At 44.2% G+C, this 21,988-nt stretch overlaps 1 protein-coding gene across 2 annotated transcripts in view; it reads left to right on the forward strand.

Annotated features, from left to right (window-relative positions):
* nfxl1 (nuclear transcription factor, X-box binding-like 1) overlaps window positions 1–21,988 on the forward strand; it is a 227,948-nt gene that overhangs the window by 192,916 nt on the left and 13,044 nt on the right. The window contains exon 23 of one of the 2 annotated variants that reach the window (XM_068035921.1): window positions 1,493–1,806. The exons of the other annotated variant lie outside the window; for it this stretch is intronic. The gene's annotated coding sequence lies outside the window, so the exon portion shown is untranslated. Of the gene's footprint in view, window positions 1–1,492; window positions 1,807–21,988 lie in introns of those variants that run through there. 2 annotated transcript variants of the gene reach the window in all.

The raw sequence follows: 21,988 nt of genomic DNA on the forward strand, positions 1-21,988 counted from the left end.
TTAAAAAAAAAAAAGCAACTGCAATGTATTATCCTCTTCCAGTACTGTGAAGACTGACACAAATTAATTATTCAGAAAGTCTGTGATTTCGTTACTTTCATTTGCAGTATGATGTTGAAGAGAGGATGAGGAGAGATACGAGAGAAACTAGAGTAAGACACTGGTTTGGGGCGATGGGGAGCCTGGTGATAAATTTGACCCAAAGGCCAAGGGAAAGTGAGGGAAGCAGCACAGTGAGCTGAAAGGATGGTCTCAATCTTGGTGACAGAGGTTGTTGGAGTTGGAGGTGAGGGTGGAAGGGGCAGGGGACAAGGATTTAAGGAAATTCTTGGTGGAGAAAAGATGCCAGGGATTATCTGTTCTCAAGGGTGATCCTGGAGTTGTGGTGGCCTGATCGTACCAGATTTGGTGCTAAATGGCTAAACCCATGGTATGCTAGATATGCTACAAGTCTGTACCTTTGAGCTTGAAGGAGCAAGGATTATGGCTATATCAGGGTGTTATAGGCAGGTGGAATGGGATATAGGTGGTTCCCACTGTTAACCTTCCAACTGACCACAATTGTCTTTTGTTAACATGTTGCATTAGCCCGAGTGTCTTTCATGTCAAATAAACAGACAAATGACAGGTTTTCATATATTTTTTTTAAAAAACTTTTTTTTTGGCAAAATTCTCAATGATCGCAATCTCTCACTCTGTCACTCTCTCACACATACAAGAATAGATGAAGAGCAAGGGCTAGGTCCAAAGTGAGGTAAATGTTCGTTGTTTGCTGTAAACCTGTTGTATGTTCTAAAGCTGCAGGCCTGGGTGTTTGTAATCTTGAACTTGTTGAGGTGTTGTAGAGCTCTAGTGGTTACCTTCACAGATGGAGAGACTTAAAGTCACTTTGAAATGTCTCTGCTGTAATGGTTGTTCAGTTATTGTTCAGCAGCGTTCTTCTTGGCTGGATCACTTGCAAGGCCTCTGACTGGACTGCTTTCTGAAGGTGTTGGCTTGATCACCCTTCTCTCTAGAGGGATATTTTTTAAAGGTAAAAATCCACCACATTAGAGTTTCTGTTTGGAGACACATGGCCCTTTCCTCTGGTGTGACCACGCAATGGATCAGAATATGGACACTATGGCTATCGAGTGATATCTGAATGAGGACCAATCTGTTAACACTGTGCTATTTCACACCTAATCACTTTGGTTTGGGCAGTGAGTCAGTTTGTCTCCAGAAACCTTTGTTAGTTCATTCATTGTTGATAAGAGTCATAAATATGCAAAAGTGCTCTTTTCAATTTCAAAAGGGTTCTCTCTAGAGCTATTTCAAACGAGGTTAACGAGTTCCATCTTTTCAGACAGATTTGTTGATATCCATTACAGGAGGTGTCACATGGCCACTACTCCATTTGTCTGTGGTACATGTGTCGATGTTCTTGTGGTTTGTTTAACAGTTGACATTTTAAATTCATAATTCTTCCATTTCATTGTTTATTTCATCACAGCTCCTTCCGTGCATGACGAGGGGAACATCCAGGATGGAAGAGTAAACTTTTCCTGGAGACAAGGGCATCAAAGATGGACAGGAGGGCGTAGCTGAGCAAATTAAAAACGATAGAGTTTTTCTGGGAATGGAGAGCCAAAGGCTAGTTAGTTGGTATTTTAGAAAGTGCAGTTGGAAGTAACTCAGGGAAGATAAAGTACTGAGGACTCTTAGAAATTCAAGATATGTAATGCTTTGAAAGAGACACTTTAAAGTAAACTGTCCAAACCTGTTTTAATCTTGCTTCTAAATAAATGTAATTATGTTTTACCCTAAGCATTATGTCAGTTATATCAGTGAGTGATCTGGATTGTGTGATGATATCCCATACTATTTTTGGTATGCAATTAGCTTTTTGGGACTTAGTTTTTTTTTCCTATGGGTTGAGACATTTTATGTTAATAAGCCCTTGCTCCCTAGGACCAAAGTGCGCCTTTACCTGCCCAATGTGCATCATGGCAAGTAATATGAACATATGAACAAGACAAGTTGAAAAGTATTCTTTCAAAGAATGACAGGTCAAATTAAATTTAAATGAGAACTCCAGTCTCATAATTTTTCCTGTAGTGATGCACACAGGGAACGAAGCCCAAGCTCATGTGAAGTGGGTTTAGAGGGTGGACAGTACTTTGACCAGATGTACTTCAGTCCCATTTTGGAAACAGAACTTTTGTCCTGTTGTCGTATAATACTTTGATTTAATGTTAGCAAAACTAAGATAATTTGAGAAGCAGAGTTGGTTGGAGCATAGGAGCTTTGTTGCAGTCCAGACTGAGAACCTAGTGTGAAATTTAAGTGCTCCTGCACCATTAATGGTGGGAGAATGTAATGTGGATAGTTTCAATCACAGATGGACTAGGAGAGGGGTCTGCAACCAGCGGCTCCGAAGCAGCATGTGGTTCAATAAGGGCTCATGTGTGACTCCTGATCTTGATCAATCAAATCCATTTTGATGGTCATTAAATGGCTTTTTTAAAAACTTTTATTAACATTGTACTCGTGAGAAAGTATCATTCAATTAACAATATTTTGTAAAAACCTTTAAAATGTTGCAATGTGTTTCTGATCTGTTTTTTATCATTATTGGAATTTGAGTAACAGCATTGCAGCTCTTCAGATATTTTTGACTACATTTTAAAAATGGCTTCTCTTGATATTAAGGTTGTCAATCCCTGGACCAGGAATTAAGAATAGGAAAAATTGACAGACAATTGACAATTTGTTACAATAAGAAACTGGGTCTTCACAGCAAGTGTGCAGATATAATTTATATTTTTAAATATATACTATATATATGTGTGCAAAAGAAAATATAACTTGTACAATGTATGACTTCAAATTGGGGACTAAATTATGAATTACATCTGTATTTCCCATTTAAGTTCAGCCCCTCCCTCTAACCCTAATCTTGACTCCCCTGTTTTTAGTGTCATAAGACTATAAAATAAATGCAAAATCCAAAAGTTATTTATGGTCAGACACAAGTCTGTTCTGGAGCTATTGCATCAAAACAAGTTGTCTTTTTTTTTGCGTGAATCTGGTACAGTGAGCGAAAGAAGCTACTCTATCATGATGCATCTATAATCTTACTGTCAAATTTTACATTTACATTCTCTTTGTGTCTACAGCACCATACTTCATAATGTGACTCTTTCTTCCACAGTTCATTGATGATGCATTCCAGCTTCACTCTACCTATGTCAACTTAATTCCACCACGGAACCTCTGTCTTTAACTCTGGACTCCCTCCTATTGTCGTCTTTCTAGTCCCCGTTTACTGCTATGATAGGTGTATCCTAATAATTGCTATGTAACTTAAGGTTTCCCTGTGTCCATTTGCATGCAGGATTTGGCTGCTGCTCCGAGCCTGAGCCCATCACTTCTGTTTTCACTTTTTCAGTTATAACTCCTACCTAAACCCCTCTCTCCTGTCATCATGGCCTCCTTTTTTTTTTCCTCTTTTGAGTAATAGAAACATAGAAAATAGGAGCAGGAGTAGGCCATTCAGTCCCTCGAACCTGCTCCACCATTCGATTAGATCATGACTGATCTACCTCAAAGCCATTTTCCCACACTATCCCATATCCCTTGATATCTTTAAAATTTAGAAATTAATCGATATCTGCTCTCCAAAATTCCTACCACAACCTTTCAGTATCCCTTGACCTTCCTAATCTCCTGCTGCCATCCCAGGCTTGACTCCCTCTGGGATAAGCCCACAACTTCCCTCTGTTCCCCTTTTGGCATCCTAAAGAGCACATCTGGCTACTTGTCACTGCCTCCTTAAGAGCAGCAGTCCTAACTGCCCCATCCTACTCTCTTGCTGACCATCCCGCCCAGTGCAATTGCTGAGGGCTAATCTTGCCAATCTCCTCCCCATCCAAATCCGATGCTGATCCTGTGGACTTTGCCAGTATATCAGCTATCAACGCCCCTCTTCCAAGTCTCCCTCCAGAATGTCCGTTTATTTGTGAACAAAGTCCTTGCTATCCATGAGCTCATTGTGGATGATTGCATCAACATCATGGCCTTGATGGAAACCTGGTTGAGGGGTGATGACACCTTCCCGCTAAATGAAGCCTTCCTGCCTGGCTATATCTTCTACCACTTGCCCCGGCCAGACTGTTGCAGTCGTAGTCTGCCTCATCACCACATCACACCCTGGCCTATCCTCCTCCTCCTCTCCTCCTTTGAGAATCTCACCTTGTTCCATCCTCTCACCTCTCATTTAAAATCCTTGCTTTCTACTGCCCACCCAAGTATGGTAACATTTTTCTCACTGAAATATCTTCACTATTTTAATGTCTCAGCCTCCGCAATGGGTGACTTCTCATCCTCAGTGATTTCAACCTACATTGCAATTCATCATGCAGTCTCTCTCCTCCAAGTTCACTGACCACCTATCCTCCCCTAATCTCTCTTTCCATATAAATGCCCATCCCAAAATACACAGTCACCTCTTAACCTTGCCATCTCATGTGGCCTTGCTGCTTCCTTTATCTCAATCACAGATAAGGTGATCTCTGATCGCTTCCTTGGAGCACTCTCCACCGACATTCCCTTTCCCCCTTCCAACCCTGCTTCGTTCTGTGTGTGCCCCTGAAAAAGAAACTCTGCCAATTCTCTTGCAACTGCACTTTCAAAACCCCAACTGTCCTGTCTTTGACCCTCCATTCACCCTGGCATTTCTGCAGTTACTGATCTGCTCAACGGGACACTCACCTCCACCTTTGATGCCCTAGTCCCCATTAAGACTATTACTGTTTCTCACCCTGGCCATTCCTCCTGGTATGGCCCTCATCTCTGTTAAATTAAATCCAAAGGATGCAGCTTTGGAAAGGATATGGCAAATAACTGGTTTAGCCATTTGTTGCCAGATCTAGTAGGACTACATAAAGTGCTTTCTGGTCTGCCAAAACTGCTCACTATTCCAGGATAATCCTGGAATGCATGGATAACTCCCACTTTCTTTACTGTAATCTGTCTTTTTAGACCTCTCTCCCCTGTCTCCTCGAACCTCACCACCAAGAAGTTGAAGGAGTTCATGGACTTTGTCACTAAGATTGAGACAATCTGACCAGCTGCCTCTGCCACTTCCCTCCATTCTCCTAGCCCACTGGGCCATCATATCTCTAAGGTTCCCTTCTGCCCTAGCTGTAAACTTGCATTATTCTCTAGTTTTTCTCCCATCTCCCTGATGCTCATCTTGTCCATGCAACCCACCTCCTGGTCCCTCAACTCCATTTGCACTAAATTGCTGACCATCAACTTCCCTTCCTGGCTCCCATGTTTGCTGATGTTGTAAACAGTTCTCTCTCCTCGAGTCCTGTCCCTCACACCTTCAGATCTGCTGTTAGCAACCATCTCCTCAAAAAAAAAACCTTGGCCACTCAGTACTTGCAAACTACTGCCTCCGTCTCCAATCTCCCTTTCCTCTCCAAGTTCTTGAACCCGTTGTCACCTTGCAAATCCGTGCCTCCCATCTCTCCTGGAACTCGGTGTTTGAATCCCTCCAATCAGGTTTCCACCCTGCAACAGTACTGAAACAGCTTTTATCAAAGTCACAAATTACCTCCCATGTGACTATGACCATGGTATGTTATCTTGTCTTGTCCTTCTCGACCTGTCTGCAGCCTTTAACATGGGTCTCCACATCATCCTCCTCCAGTGCTGCTTCACCATTGTCCAGCTGGGTGGGTCTGCCTGGTTCCATTTTTATCTGTCTAGTCGTAGCCAGAGAATCACTGTAATGGCTTTTCTTCCCACTCCATTACATCTGGTTTACCCCAGTGATCAATCCTTGAACCTGTTCTACTTCTCATCTACATGCTGCCCCTCAATATCATCTGAAAATACAGCATCAGTTTCCATGTACATGCTAACAGCACCCAGCTGGACCTCACCACCACCACCTCTCTCGACCCCTCCACTGTTTCTAAATTTCAGACTGCTTGTCTGATCTCCAGTATTGAAAGAGCTGAAATTTCCTCCAACTAAATATTGTCTTCTGTCACTGCCACAAACTCCATTCCCTAGCCACCTACCTCATCCCTCTTCCTGGCAACCATCTAAGGATGGAACGGATGGTTTGCAACCTGGGTGTCCTATTTGACTCTGGTTTGAGCTTATCTTATGTGGCTTGGTGTTAAATTTTGCTTGATAATGCTTCTGTGAAGTGTCTTGGACATTCTACTATGTTAAAGGTGCTATATAAATACAAGTTGTTGTTGTTGTTGCACTTTCATATCAGCTTTTCCCAATTATAAATTCTTATGTCCACATTCATAATGGTGACTTAAATTGGCATAAATTGCACAATCTGGCCCTTGGGTGGCACCAATAGATTCTCCTCTAATCACTCAAACATTTTTCTGAAAATAAAAGAAAATGCTGGAAATACTCAGCAGGCCAGGCAGCATCTGTGGAGAGAAAAGCAGAGTTAAGGTTTCAGGCCAATGGCCATCAGATGAAAGGTCATTGACCTGAACCATTAACTCTGCTTTTCTCTCCACAGATGCTGCCTGGCCTGCTGAGTATTTCTAGCTTCCGCAATGTTTTGCTTCTGATCTTTCTGAAAATGTTCAGTTATATTGGAGTAAGGGGCGCACAGAGGAGATTTCACCTGAACGAGAAGCAGTCAGAGGGTGAAGTTGGGAATTCGGTTCACGTGGGGGAATGAGGTGCTCCTTTTCCGCCTCCAGTAGCTGTAGAAGATGCAAGTTTCTTCCCAGAAATAGAGGGTAACCTAGAGACAACAGCGAGAGTTTGAAGAGCTAGGGTGGTGAGTCTGTGTCTTCAGAGCGTTCCTGAGAAAATTGATGTGTGGCATTACAGAAAAGAAGGTAAGTTATTTGTTGGTGAACGTTTTCTCTTATCTAAACTAAGGAATTTTAATTGGGGTTAGTTGAAATATTAATTGAAAACATTAATTGAAATAATCTTTTGAGACTCAGGTAATTTAATAAGGTTTTAGTAGTAGTAAGCTTTACTAGCAGTAGTTAAGCTTCTTGGTAATTTATTTTTCTTAATGTATAATCAATAAATACATAATAAAGATGGCAGGGCAGGTGATGAGTTGCGGCTGCAGTATGTGGGAGCTGGTGGACGCTAGTGTGATTCACAGTATACATGCCTGCAGTACGTGTCTGTGTATCGAGGAGCTTCAGCTCAGTCAGTGAGCTGGAGGCCGAACTACAGACACTTCGATGCATCAGGGAGAGACAAAGTTACCTGGATACTTTGTTCCAGGAGGCAGTCACACCACTTAGGAATAGGGTCTTCTGATTTAGTCAGTGGTCAGGGACAGGAGGGTGTGACTGTGAGTCAGGCAGGTAAGTGGATCGAGAAGGCAGATGTGGAGGAGCCTGAGCCCTTGCAATTGCCAAACAGGTTTGAGATTCTTTCAGCTTGTATGGATGAGAGTGAGGGCTGCAGAGTGGATGAGCAAACTGACCATGGCACGGTAGTACAGGAACCCATTTAAGCGGGGGGATTAAATAGGAATGCAGTGGTAGTAGGCGATAGTATAGTCAGGGGGATAAACACAGTTTTCTGTGGTCAAGAGCGAGAGTCAGAAGGTTGCCTGCCCGGTGCCAGAGCTCGGGACATCTGCTGAGGGCTAGAGAGGAACTTACTGTGGGAGGGGGAGGATCCAGTTGTCGTGGTCCACATGGGTACCGACAACATAGATTGGACTAGGAAAGAGGTTCTGCATCGGGAGTATGAGCAGCTAGGGACTGAATTAAAAAGCAGAACCTCAAAGGTAATCTTTGGAAAGTATTTGGGAAAGTGGGAGCTGTACAGTTAAGTCGGTCTTCACTTGAATGGTGCTGGGACCAGTGTTCTGACGAGTCATATGAATAGGATGGTAGACAGGACATTAAACTAAATGGTGGAGGGGAGGTATCAAGTGTAAGAAAATGTGATAATTTAAAGAGATAAGAGAAGGCGTGAGAGCAAGGTAGCAATAAGGGTAATGATGATCAGAGCGTGGCAGGAAGGGCAGAGTGTACAAACTTGAGTGTGCCAGCAGATAATGCAAGAGGTTGTGAAAATAATAAAAAGACAGGATTAAAGGCACTCTATCTGAATGCACACAGCATTCACAACAAGTTAGATGAATTGACAGCACTAACGGAAGGAAACAGTTATGATCTAATTGACATTACAGAGACGTGGCTGCAGGATGACTAAGGCTGGGAACTGAATGTTCAAGGTATTTGACATTTAGGAAGGATATGCAAAAAGGGAAAGGAGGTGGGGTAGTGCTGTTGATAAAGGGTGAGATCAGTACATTAGTGGGAGAGGATCTTAGATCAAGATGTACAATCAGTTTGGGTAGAGCTTAGAAACAGCAAGGGGCAGAAAACATTGGTAGGAGTTTTTTTTATAGGCCACCAAACAGTAGGGCACTGTTTAAATCAGGAAATTAGGGGTGCATGTAACCAGGCTAATACAGTAATCGCTGGGAACTTCAATCTACATATAGACTCGGTAAACCTAATTAGCACTAATGCTGTGGAGAATGAATTCCTGAAATGTATACGAGATGGTTTTCTAGAACAGTATGTTGAGGAACCAACGAGAGAATGGGCTACTTTAGATCTGGTATTGTGCAATGAGAAGGGCTCATTAATAATCTCGTTGTAAAGGAGCCTTCAGGGAGGAGTGACCATAATATGATAGTATTTTACTTTAAGTTTGAAAGTGATGTAGTTCAATCCAAAACTGTCTTAAATCAAAACAAAGGAAACTCCGAAGGTACGAGAGGCGAGTTAGCAGTGGTAGATTGGGAAACGACATTAGAAGGTATAGTGGTAGACAGGCAATGTCTAGCATTTAAAGAATTAGTAAATGATTTACAACAAATTTACATTCATTTGAGGCACAAAAACCCAGCAAGAAAAGTGATCCAATGATGGCTAGCAAGAGCTTAAAGATTGTATAGATCAAAAGAAGAGGCTTATAAAGTTGACAAAAAAGTAGCAAGCCTCAGGATTGGGAGCATTTTAGAATTCAGCAAGGGAGGTCCAAGAAACTGGTAAAGAAAGAGAAAATAGAATATGAAAGTAAACTAGCGAGAAACAAAAACGGATCGTAAAAGCTTCTATAGGTACGTAAAAAGGACAAGGTTAGCAAAGGCAAATGTGGGCCCATTACAGGCAGAGACAAGGGAATTTATAATGGGGAATAAGGAAATGGCAGAGAAACTAAACAGAAACTTTGTGTCTCTCTTCACAGAGGAAGATACAAAAAAAATACCTCCCAGCAATATGAGAGAACCGAAGGACTAGCTAGAATGAGGAACTGAAAGAAATTAGTATCAGTGAAAAAGTAGTACTGGAGAAATTAATTGGACTGAAAGTTGATAAATTCCCTGGACCTGATCTGCATCTCTGTGTTGACAGAGGTGGCCGGAGATGGTGGATGCATTGATGATTATCTTGTAAAATTCTATAGATTCTGGAGCAGTTCCTGAAGATTGGAAGGTAGTAAATGTAACTCTGCTATTTAAGAAAGGAAGGAGAGAGAAAACAGGGAACTACAGACCTGTTAGCCTGACATCAGTAGTAAGGAAAATGCTAGAATGTATTTTAAAGGATGTAATAAGTGGGCACTTGGAAAATAATGGTAGAATTGGGCAAAGTCAACATGGATTTATGAAAGGGAAATCATGTTTGACAAACCTGTTGGAGTTTTTTGAGGATGTAATTAGCAGACTAGATAAGGGGGAACCAATGGATGTGGTGTAATTGGATTTTCAGAAAGCTTTCGATAAGGTCCCACACAAGAGGTTAGTAAGCAAAATTAGAGCACGTGGGATTCAGGGTAATATAATGAATTGGGAATTGGTTAATGAAAAGGAAACAGAGTAGGAATAAACGGATCATTTTCAGGTTGGTTGGCTGTGACTAGTGGGATACTGCAAGGATCTTTACTTGGGCCCCAGCTGTTCCCAATCTACATTGATGATTTGGATGTAGGGACCAAATGTATAGATGATGACCAAAACTAGGTGGCATTGTGAGTTGTAAGGAGGATGAAAAGAGGTTTCAAGGGGATTTAGACAGGTTAAGTGAGTGGGCAAGAACATGGCAGATAGCATATAATGTGGAAAAATGTGAAGTTGTCCACTTTGATAGGAAAAACAGAAATGTAGAACATTTCTTAAATGGTGAGAGATTGGCAAGTGCTGATGTCCAAAGGGACCTGAGTGTCTTTGTGCATAAGTCACTGAAAGCTAACATGCAGGTGCAGCGAGCAATTCGGAAGACAAATGGTATGTTGGCCTTTATTGCAAGAGGATTTGAGCACATAACATAAAAAATAGGCGCAGGAGTAGGCCATTCAGACCCTCAAGCCTGCTCCGCCATTCAATAAGATCATGGCTGATCTGTCCCAGGCTTCAACTCCTCTTTCGGGCCTGTGCCGCATAACCCTCGACTCTCCAAGATTTCAAAAATCTATCTACCTCCTCCTTAAATACATTTAGTGACCTAGCCTCCACAACTCTCTGATGTAGAGAATTCCAGAGGTTCACCACCCTCTGAGAGAAGAAATTCTTTCGCATCTGTTTTAAATGTGTGCCCCTTATTCTGTAACTATGTCCCCTAGTTTGTGATTCCCCCACCAGTGGAAACACATTCTCAACATCTACCCTGTCAAGCCCCCTCAGAATCTTATGTTTCAATAAGATCACCTCTTATTCTTCTGAACTCCAATGAATAAAGGCCTAACCTGTTTAGCCGTTCTTGATAAGATAACCCCTTCATCCCAGGAATCAGCCTAGTGAACCTTTTCTGAACTGCCTCCAGTGCTAGTATATCCTTCCTTAAATACGGGGACCAAAACTCTACGCAGTACTCCAGGTGTGGCCTCACCAACACCCTGTACAGTTGTAACAAGATTTCCCTATTTTTAAACTCGAACCCCCTAGCAATAAAGGCCAAAATTCCATTTGCCTTCCTAATTAGTTGCTGCATCTGCATGCTAACCTTTTGTGTTTCATGTACAAGAACACCGATTCCTCTGTCCTGCAGTTTTTGTAGTCTTCTCCATCTAAATAATCTGCCTTTTTATTCTTCCTAACAAAGTGGATTACTTCACACTTTCCCACATTGAACACCATCTGCCAAGTTTTTGCCCACTCACTTAACCTATCTATATGCCTTTGCATATTCTTTGTATCCTCATCACAACATGCCTTCCCACCTATTTATGTATTGTCAGCAAATTTGGATACACTACACTCTGTCCCTTCCTCCAAGTCATTAATATAGATCGTAAATAGTTGAGGCCCTAGGACTGATCCTTGTGGCACTCCACTAGTTACAGCTTTCCAACATGAAAAAGACCTATTGATCCCGACCCTCTGCCTTCTGTGTGTTAACCAATCCTCAATCCACGCCAACACATTACCCCCAATACCCTGAGCTCTTATTTTGTGAAATAACCTTTTATGTGGCACCTTATCGAACGCCTTCTGAAAATCCAAATACACTGCATCTACCGGTTCCCCTTTATCCACTCTGCTTGTTATCCTCAAAGAACTGTAACAAATTTGTCAAACATGATTTCCCTTTCATAAAACCATGTTGGCTCGGTTTGATTGCGTTAAGTTTTTCTATATGTCCTGCTATTTCTTCCTTGTTAATGGACTCCAGTGTTTTCCCAATCTCAGATGTTGAGCTAACCAGGCTATAGTTTCCTGCTTTCTGTCTCCCTCCTTTCTTGAATAGGGGCGTCACATTAGCAGTTTTCCAATCCGCTGGTACCTTATATTATGACCAATGCCTCCACTATCTCTGCATCCACTTATTTTAAAACCCTTGGATGCAGGCCATCAGGTCCTGGCGACTTGTCTACCTTTAGTCCCATCAGTTTGTCCAGCACCTTTTCCCTCATGATGGAGATTGTTAGAAGTTCTTCCCTCTCATTTACACCTTGCTCATCTATTATTGTTGGGATGTTTATAGTGTCCTCCACCGTGAAGGCCGATGCAAAATATTGGTTTAAATTATCTGCCATTTCCCTGTTCCCTGTTATTAATTCCCCAGTCTCATCCTCTAAGAGTCCCATACTTAGTTTAGCTACTCTTTCTTTTTATATACCCATAGAAGCTCTTACTGTTTGTTTTTATATTTCTTGCCAATTTACTCTCATCAGTTTTCTCCCTCTTTATTAGTTTTTTTAGTCATCCGCTACTGGTTTCTAAAAAATTCCCAATCCTCTGGCCTACCACTAGCTTTCGCCCCTTTGTTTTTGATTTGATACTCTCCTTAACTTTCTTTGTTATCCACGGGTGGTTCATCGTTCTCTTCGAATCCTTCCTTCCTTACCAGAATAAATGTTTGCTGAGTGTAATGAAATATCTGCTTAAAAGTCTGCCACTGCTCACCTACTGTCTTCCCCTGTTGTCTATTTTCCCAGCCTGCTCTAGACAACTCTTTCTTCATGCCTCTGTAATTGCCCTTGTTTAAGTTGAAGACACTGGTTTAAGGCTCGAGTTGCTCACCCTCAAGCTGAATTTGAAATTCTACCATGTTATGATCGTTTCCCCCTTGTGGATCCTTAACTACAAGATCTCTTATTAATCCAAGCTCATTACATATTACCACATCTAAAATGGCCTGTTCCCAGGTAGGTTCTGCATATATTGTTCTAAGAAACAATCCCTGATGCACTCTACAAATTCGTCTTCCATGTTACCCGTGCCAGTTTGATTTGTCCAGTCTATATGCAGATTAAAATCACCCATGATAATTGCAGTGCCCTTCTTACACACCATTATTTCCTGATTAATATCTTGTCCTACAGAGAGGCAACTCCTTGGCGGCCTATAGACCAATCCCACCCATGATTTCTTTCCCTTGCTATTCTTTATTTCCACCCAAACTAATTCTACATCATGATCTATTACACCTATATCATTACTCACAACTGCACTGATCCCTTCCTTTAATAACAAAGCTACCCCACCTCCTTTTCCTTTCTGCCTATTCTTCCAGAACGTCGAATATCCTTGAACATTGAGATTCCAGTCCTGGTTATCTTGCAACCACGTCTCTGTGATAGCTATCAGATCATATTCGTTTATTTCTATCTGTGCCGTCAACTCATCTATCTTGTTACAAATGCTACGTGCATTCAGATAAAGAGCCTTAAGCTTTAGCTTTTTACCTACTCTGGTTCTACTTTCTGCTGTACTGTTATGTTCATATTCTGTGTCCATCCCTGTCACACTCTGATTAATGTATGTCCCTTCACTACCCTGCACCTCTGCCCTCTCGTTACTTTTCAAACTTCCCTTCAATTGAATCCTCCCAGTTCAAAGCCTTATTTACAACCCTAGTTATACGATTCGCCAGGACACTGGTCCCAGCATGGTTCAAGTGCAACCCATCCCAACGGAACAGCTCTCTCTCTCCCTAGTACTGGTGCCAGTGTCCCATGAGTCGGAACCCATTTCTCCCACACCAATCTTTGAGCCACACGTTTACCTCTCCAATCTTATTTACCCTATGCCAATTTGCATGTGGCTCAGGTAGTAATCTGGAGATTATTACCTTTGTGCTTCTGCTTTTTAATTTAGCCCTGAGCTGCTAATCAGCTAAATGAGCTGATTGCAGCTGCCCGCAATGAATTTGGCCTAACCATCAGCCTCAAGAAAACGAACATCATGGGGCAGGACGTCACAAATGCTCCATCCATCAATATCGGCCACCACGCTCTGGAAGTGGTTCAAGAGTTCACCTACCTAGGCTCAACTATCACCAGTAACCTGTCTCTTGATGCAGAAATCAACAAGCACATGGGAAAGGCTTCCACTGTTATGTCCAGACTGTCCAAGAGAGTGAGAGAAAATGGCGCACTGACAGGGAACACAAAAGTCCGAATGCATCAAGCCTGTGTCCTCAGTACCTTGCTCTACGGCAGCGAGGCCTGGACAACGTATGTCAGCCAAGAGCGACGTCTCAATTCATTCCATCTTCGCTGCCTCCGGAGAATCCTTGGCATCAGGTGGCAGGACCACCTGGGGAGAGCCAACTGTGTAACAGCGCCGACAACCAATTTTATCTGTAGCACCTGTGGAAGAGTCTGTCACTCTAGAATTGGCCTTTATAACCACTCCAGGCGCTGCTGCACAAACCACTGACCACCTCCAAACGCTTACCCATTGTCTCTTGAGACAAGGAGGCCAAAGAAGAGAAAAAGATGATTACCTTTGTGGTTCTGCTTTTTAATTTAGCCCTGAGCTGCTAATAGTCCCTCAGCAGAACCTCTTTCCTAGTCCTACCTATGTCATTGGTACCTACGTAGACCATGACAGCTGGATCCTTTTCCTCCCGCTCCAAGTTCCTCTCTAGCCCAAAAGAGATATCCTTAACCTTGGCACCAGGTAGGCAACACAGCCTTCGGGACTCTCTATCTTTGCTGCAGAGAACAGTATCTATTCCCCTAACTATGCTATCCCCTATGACTACAACATTTCTCTTTTCTCCCCCCACCCCCCCCCCCCCACCCCCCACTTGAATGGCGCTCTGAACCACAGTGCTGTGGTCAGTTCGCTCATCCTCCCAGCAGTCTGTGCCCTCGTCCACACTGGGAGTAAGATCCTCATACCTATTGGATAAGGGCACTGACTGAGGCTCCTCCAAAGCTAAATTTTGGATCCCCATACCTGCCTCACTCGTATTTACACCCTCCTGTCCCTGACCACGGTCCAAATTGGACCCGCTCCGCTCTTTATCTCCCCACTTCTCTCGCCTGATCCCGCTCTCACCGCTGCTGCCGCTGCTTCTGGTCTCGGGCCTCAGGTCTCCACTGTTTTATCTCCCAGCTCCTTTCATCTGTTCCCGCACTTGCTGCTGCTTCTGCTTCCGCTCCAGGAGTAAAGAAGTCTTGATGCAATTATGTCATGTTTTGGTGAGACCACACCTGGAGTATTGTGTATAGTTTTGGTCTCCTTACCAAAGGAAGGATATACTTGTCATAGAGGGAGTGCAACGAAGGTTCACCGGACTGATTCCTGGGATGGCGCGATTGTCCTATGAGGAAAGATTGAGGAAACTTGGTCTGTATTCTCTAGAGTTCGAAGAATGAGAGGTAATCTCATTGAAGCATACAAATTTCATACAGGGCTCGATAGGGTTGATACAGGAAGGATGTTTCCCCTGGTTGGGGTTCTAGAACCAGGGGACACTGTCTCAGAATAAGGGGCAGGCCATTTAGGACTGAGATGAGGAGGAATATCTTCACTCAAAGGGTGGTGTATCTTTGGAATTCTCTACCCCAGAGGGCTGTGGAGGCTCGGTCATTGAGTATATTCAAGACAGAAATAGATAGATTTCTAGATAGTAAAGGTATCAAAGGATATGGGGATAGTGCAGGCAAATGGTGTTGAAGTAAAAGATCAGCCATGATTTAATTGAATGGGGGTGGAGCAGGCTCAAGGGGCTGAATAGCCTACTCCTGCTCCTTTTTCCTTTGTCCTTATGTTCCTATTTTCTCCCCAGTAACTCAAATTTCTCTGCTGAATTTTTGCTGTAGTGGCAGGAAACGGACGTCAGGCCAGTTTCTGGATTGCAAAACCGCCCCTGAGGGCAACAGCAATCTGCTCTGGGTTTTTCGGGGACATCCCGTAGCGCAGGTTTGGTGGCAAATTAGCAACCATGGGGGAACGAAGGCTGGACGACTCCAGTGCAGGCCTTATTTAAACAGAAAATGGCAGCCATTACTGTGGCTGCATTTTGAGTGGTGTTACTTCAGACTGGAGGAGCAGAGATGATTTGTATTGAAGAATGTCTCCGGTTAGCCACAAGCTTGGAACCTGAGGCAGGGTAGCCCATTGATTCTCTGATGCAGACCTGGAGGTTCTTTTGGAGGCTGTGAGGAAGAGGAGGGAGGTCCTCTTCCTGGAGGGTGGCAGGAGGAGGGTACCCATCTAGACGAAGCAGGCATGGATGGACATTGCTGACACAGTCAGCAGAAGAAGTGTGGTCCGAAGAAGCTGGATCCAGTTTCAAGAGGTTTAATGACCTGATGAGCTCTGCAAGGTGAGTGCAACCCCAATCCTCAGGAGAGGCCTCTTGATATTCACCCTCCAGCAGACACACATACTGCTCCTGAACATAGGTGGATTTTATGCCCAAGTTACTTACCCTTCAGATTAGCTAAGTGCCATAGTGCTGCTGAGGACCTGTCAGCACTTAAACATGTAGCTCGTGTTGGATAGGGGCAGTTGGCATTGGCCATAGAGGACAGCAGTGCCTTTTGCAGGAGAAATGGGCCCGTAATGCCTGAGAGAGGGCCAAAACTCGTGGAGAGGTTCCCTACCTTCAAGTCATCACAGCCATGAAGGAGGGAGCAATTGAATTAGCCAGGATCGCAGACCATGAGGAAGTTGGCCATGGCAAGATAGGCACTTATGATGGAGATGGTGATTAGAGAGGGCAATGCGCTCATTAAGGGGGAGCCTTGCACTTCATCCCATCCAACAGCACACTGAACACAAAGTTGCATTGGGAAGTCTTAGCACTGCAGGGGCCTCTACTCTCCAAAGTTAGCTCCCATGATCTCTTGTGTATCCCACATGTGCAGATGTCAAGCCAAGGAGGCGATCCTCCTCACCATAACTCAGCCAAGAGCAGCAGCTGTGCTCCGAAGAAGCACAATTATATATTGCAAGCACACTGTCCACCAGCGCAGATATAGTCAACTCAGTGGGTCCTCTTCTGTGGTTAGTTAGGATGGCACTGGGTGAGGAGCATGGCACCAGTGTGCAGGAGGTGATGCCAAAGACAGCTGTGCATAGTCCCCCTCGGAGTATAGGAGGACAGACTCAGCACTGCTCAGCTGGGCATAGGTGCAGGGCCTCGGGTCAATAGTGAGGAGGCTCTACCTAGACCAACAGCAACAGATGCGCAGCCACATGTTGAGTTCCCTGAGGAAGTGTGGGGTCATGGGCAGAGAATGGAGGAGTACGTCCAGTTTGTGGACCACAATGGCTCAGGGTTTTGAGTGCATGAACTTCTCCACTGAGAGGGTGGCCAACCTATTGGAGAGCCATATGTGGCAGCACTAGGAGTGCATTCAGGAACTGTGCACTGATGTACACAGGATGCATGCCACACTATCTAGCATGGACTGGTCAGTGACACTGATAGCACAGAAATGTTTGGAGGTGATGCTAGTTGCACCTCAGCTGGTGATCCTTCCAGCAATCTAGCGCAGCAGCCAAGGGCTGAGGATGTCACCGAAGAGAATGAGGGTGTCACCCCTCATGGAGTGCCATCATCATCATCTTCAGCCTCCTTCACCCTTGTGACAGAGGGAGCATCTGTGCCTCCATGGGTACCTCCAGGACGAGGATGACTGCCACCTGCGTCTCAACCACAAGCCAAGCCAACTGAGCAGGCTGCCTCAATCTTCTCCAAAGTCAAGAGGAGCACGTTGTAGAAGTGGTCAAGCACAGAGCACTGAATGGGTAACTGGGGTGTCTTTCTGTAACTGCAGTGTGTTTTCTTTTGAGCACCATGTAAACAATGAAGGAGAGCAAGGGTTCTTCAACCGTGATGGTGAAGCCTCTGCGCATATGTGTATCCTTAATTGGCAGTAAGAATTTACATGCTGCAGGCTGCGTCTTCAATGGAAACGTTGGCACAGGCAGTTCCATACCATGCCCTTCATCCTGACTCAGAGGGGCTCAGTTAAAATTTGCCTGAATCAGATGATCCCTGACATTCATGGCATCCTGACCAGACCTTTGAGCCCCATGCCAGGCCCAGCCAGCTCCTTGTGCAGCCAGAGCACCTTGGTGTGCATTTTCCTCCTCTTGCTCCTCCTCTTCCACATCCTGCTCCTCCTTTTCCTTCGATGAACTGTGTCCATCCAGAGTCCTCAAGGTCCACAAACATGTTATGGAATGCATAGCAGACTACCACAATGAGGGAAACCCTTGAAGGTATTGCAAAGAGGCACTCGACCTGTCCAGGCACTGGAGCCGCATCTTCCGAAGCCCCTTGGCCACTGAATCATGGTCCTAGTGAGCAGATGGCTTTGGTTGGGTCACCTCTGTTCTTCTGGGGCTCTCATAGAGGGGTGAGTAGCCATCCCTTATCCGCTAGAATCCATCCACAGAGTTTGGGGGATGGAGTGAAGAGCTGCAGCAGCCTAGACTGCCGGAGGATGAATGCGCATGGCAGCTGCCGGGAAAGCTCGTAGTCGCAGACCAGCTGAATTTTGAGGGAGTGGAGGTCCTTCCTGTTGATGAATCTGATTGGCCTGTCACTGGGTGCTTTGATGGCCACATGGGTGCAATCGATGATGCCCTACCTCAAGGGAATCAGCGATTGCAGCGAAACTCAATGCCGTCTGTGCCTGCGTGGCTCCATTTGTCTGGAATTTAATACACGTTCCAGCTCTGGCAAATAGGGCATCAGTGACCTGTGAGATGCAATGGTGTGTAGACAGTTGTGAGATCCACTGTGGTTCGCAGCTGATCCTTCGAAGGAGCCAGAAGTAATGAAGTTCAAGGCCACAGTGACTTTGACGGCTACTGGCAGAGCATGACTAGCAATGTTGCTAGGCGCAACATCTTCGACAACGAGGGGACAGATGTCTGTGACCATCTGCTAGGAGAGTCGCAGTCTCCTATGGCATGGGGTTTCGGTCAAGTCCACGTAGCTCCGTCTTCACCAGTAGCTCCTAGGCTGACAGTATGGCCTCCCTTGCCTTCCTGTCCCTCGTCCCTCTCCCCTGCCATCCTGATACCTGGAGCTCCATCCATCCTGCAGAGGGTATTGCTTCTGTTTGCCACAGGGCCCAGAATCTGAGAGTCGTGCCCCTATTGCCAGCTGCAGCCTTCCTTGTGCTCAGGTGGCTCCTCCCCATGCCCCCCCAAATGTGCTTGGCAGCCTTGCTCCTCCCCCCGTGATGCCAGGAGGGTGACAATGCCCTGCACTGCCTGAGCATTTACTGCCCACTCTCCCCACCACCTAACATGAGACGATGGCACCCGTTTCCCAAAGGGCAAATTCTTCCTGCCACCACCACCGCCCCCCACCCCCCACCCCCAAACCCGGCGGCGTTAAGCCTTTTATGGGGCCTCTATTCAGCTGGTCAGCCCCAGACAGTGCGTGCAGCCTGGGCGCCCCTGTGATAATCACAACATCCCCCTTAACAAATTCTTAATGAGCTCTTTAACCATCTTAATTGGCCTTCATAATGGATTGGCCAGGATCATGAGGCCACTCTCCCCCCCCCCCCCCCCCCACCTGGTGAAATTGCCCGGCGCCAAGAAACTGGCATGCTGGCCAATGCCATTATTTTCGTCCCCTACTGACCTCTGTTCGTGCCCCCCGGTCGGTCTCCAAAATTCAACCCCTCATGTCTGAAATAGGGCTAATCAAAAATTGCATATTTCACAATGATATTACTCTTATCCACTAAATTATTTTTTGAATATCAATAAGCGCCTTGGGATGTTTTTCTATATTAAAGTTGCAATATCATTGCAAGTTCTTGTAATATCTTAAAGTTTCTACTTAAAGTGCACAGCCTTTCCCAGATGCATGCACTTCGACTTCATATTTCTGCCCAGAATGCTGATAGATGAGCAGTACAGTCAGCCACACTGATGGAATAAAAAAAAATGAGCAGTACAGTCATCCGCACCGATGGAATATTTTTCTTTGGCAACTAGCATTTTTTACTCAATTGCTTTCAAAACTATTTAAAGACAGCTGGAGGACACATTTCAAAAACTTTACTTAAGTAAAGTTTAGAATTTTTTTTAAACCAGTATGCGTGGAGCTGATATTCATGTAGAGTGCAGATTGGGTGGATAGAGGAATCACACTATTCAGGAGAGGCCCACACCATTTTTCTGGTCAGGCCTAAATTGCATAATACTGACAAGCTGTGAATGCTGAAACAGCACCCTCCATTAGGCTGGAAATTCAGTGCTTAAAGTGGGAGGAGGCAATTCTGTGAGGAAGGCTGGGATGGGTCAGAAGATATTTATGGGGTTGGGCAAAGCTTTGATCTTCACCCTGACTCCCCAAAAATTTTTATAATAAGACTTGCATGTTTTGGGAGTTGACACCAGCATTCTTTTTAAAGACTGCCTATTAGGTCATTTGGCACTCCAGAGCATGCTCTGCCCGATCGTACAAGGAAATGATTTGTTGGTCTAATAATTGGCTTAGTTAGGTGCCTGATTTAAATACTTCTGCTGCTGTGGGAGAGGGAGTGTTAGCCCCCCATTTTGAAGTTTGGTAGAAAGTGGAATGGGACAGCTATTTTTAATTTTCTGCCATTTGCCACGATTTTCAGTGTGAATATGGTGATAGGCAAATTAAAATTGCCCCTATCTGTGTGGAAAAAGACAGACTATTGATTGCGCAAGTGGTGTACCTTGTATTTTGTATTCTGTAAACTTTAGAATGTGCATTAAGCTGAAAGAGCAAGATGAAGTTGTCAGATACAGAACTTTGGTCAGTTTGTTGAACTGATTTTACTGCTAATAGAATGGAAAGAGACTGGGTCTTCCTACAGCCAACCACAATGGAATAGATAGCATAGAGACCTTTTGTCTGCTGCTCATCTCAGGACACAAAAGAACAAAAGGGTCGTAATGTCTACAACATCAGATGAATGACGAAGAGAAAAACAACCCCTTGTATGATAGGAAACCAGAGAAGTAGAAAGAACATCTCCTTAGAAGATTCCGTTAGGTTTGTATAAAAGGAGCGTAAAATGCATTATTGGCAGGAGAAGTAAAGTCAGTGGAGTAACCAGTATGTGTTGGGATCTACAAGCAAGAAGCAGCAGACAAGCAAGAATCACTTTGGTGAATACGTTGACTCTCCCAAACCCGGTCACCTTGTGTTCTGAACTGTATTCTGCAGTTGTAGGTATTGCCTTGATCTGTTACTTATTGCCATTCAGCAGTTGAATACAATGCTTAGTAAACTTGACACCCGTTTTGGTGGCGGTTGTCTAGACTTGAGATCAAAACTAGTAAGGTTAATTCCCCTAAACATAAAGACAAGTCAGAGATTAAAAACCTGACCGGGTGTCTTTCCTCATCTCAATTTGAGGTTTCATTTAAGTAAATCTCACATTTGAAGTGAACAGCCTATAATTACCCAATTACCATCTGCTACATTGACAGGGCAGCTTCTAATTACCACTTAAATCACCAGTGTTTTGAAGTTGGAAAACGTAAACATTCTAATACATACAGGGGAGGAAATTATGCTTCAGTTGTATACGGCCTTGGTCAACTCTCATCTGGAGTACTGAATTCAGTTTTGGGCACTGCACCTTAGGAAGGATATATTGGCTTTGGAGGAGGTGCCACGCAGATTCAGGAGAATTATACTGTGGCTTAGAGGGCTAAATTATATATTCCCTTGAATGTTTAAGATTTGAGGGTGATCTAATTAAGGTGTTTAAAATATTGGAAGGATTGGATAGAGTAGATACAGAGAAGCTATTTCCTCTGGCATGGGAATCCAGCATGAGGGGACATAATGGCTTAGCTTTAATTTTTAGATTTAGAAGGGAAATCGGGAAGCATGTTTGCACACAAAGGGTGAAAGAAATGTGGAATTTTCTTGCCCAAGAGGCTGTAGATGCTCGGTCAATTGGAGCTTTCAAGATTGATATATATATAGATTTTTTTTTTGGAATGTTTTTATTCATTCAGTCATGGGATGTGGGCGTTGCTGGCTAGGCCTTGCCCATTCTTAATTGCCTTTGAGAAGGTGGTGGTGAGCTGCTTTCTTAAACCGTTGCAATCCATGTGAGGTTGGTAGTCCCACAGTGCTGTTAGGAAGGTAGTTCCAGGATTTTGACCCAGCGACAGCGAAGGAACGGCGATATAGTTCCAAGTCAGGATGGTGTGTGACTTGGAGGGGAATTTGCAGGTGGTGGTGTTCCCATGCATTTGCTG

Source organism: Heterodontus francisci, chromosome 1 (genome assembly GCF_036365525.1).
Source record: "Heterodontus francisci isolate sHetFra1 chromosome 1, sHetFra1.hap1, whole genome shotgun sequence".
Classification (NCBI taxonomy): domain Eukaryota; kingdom Metazoa; phylum Chordata; class Chondrichthyes; order Heterodontiformes; family Heterodontidae; genus Heterodontus; species Heterodontus francisci.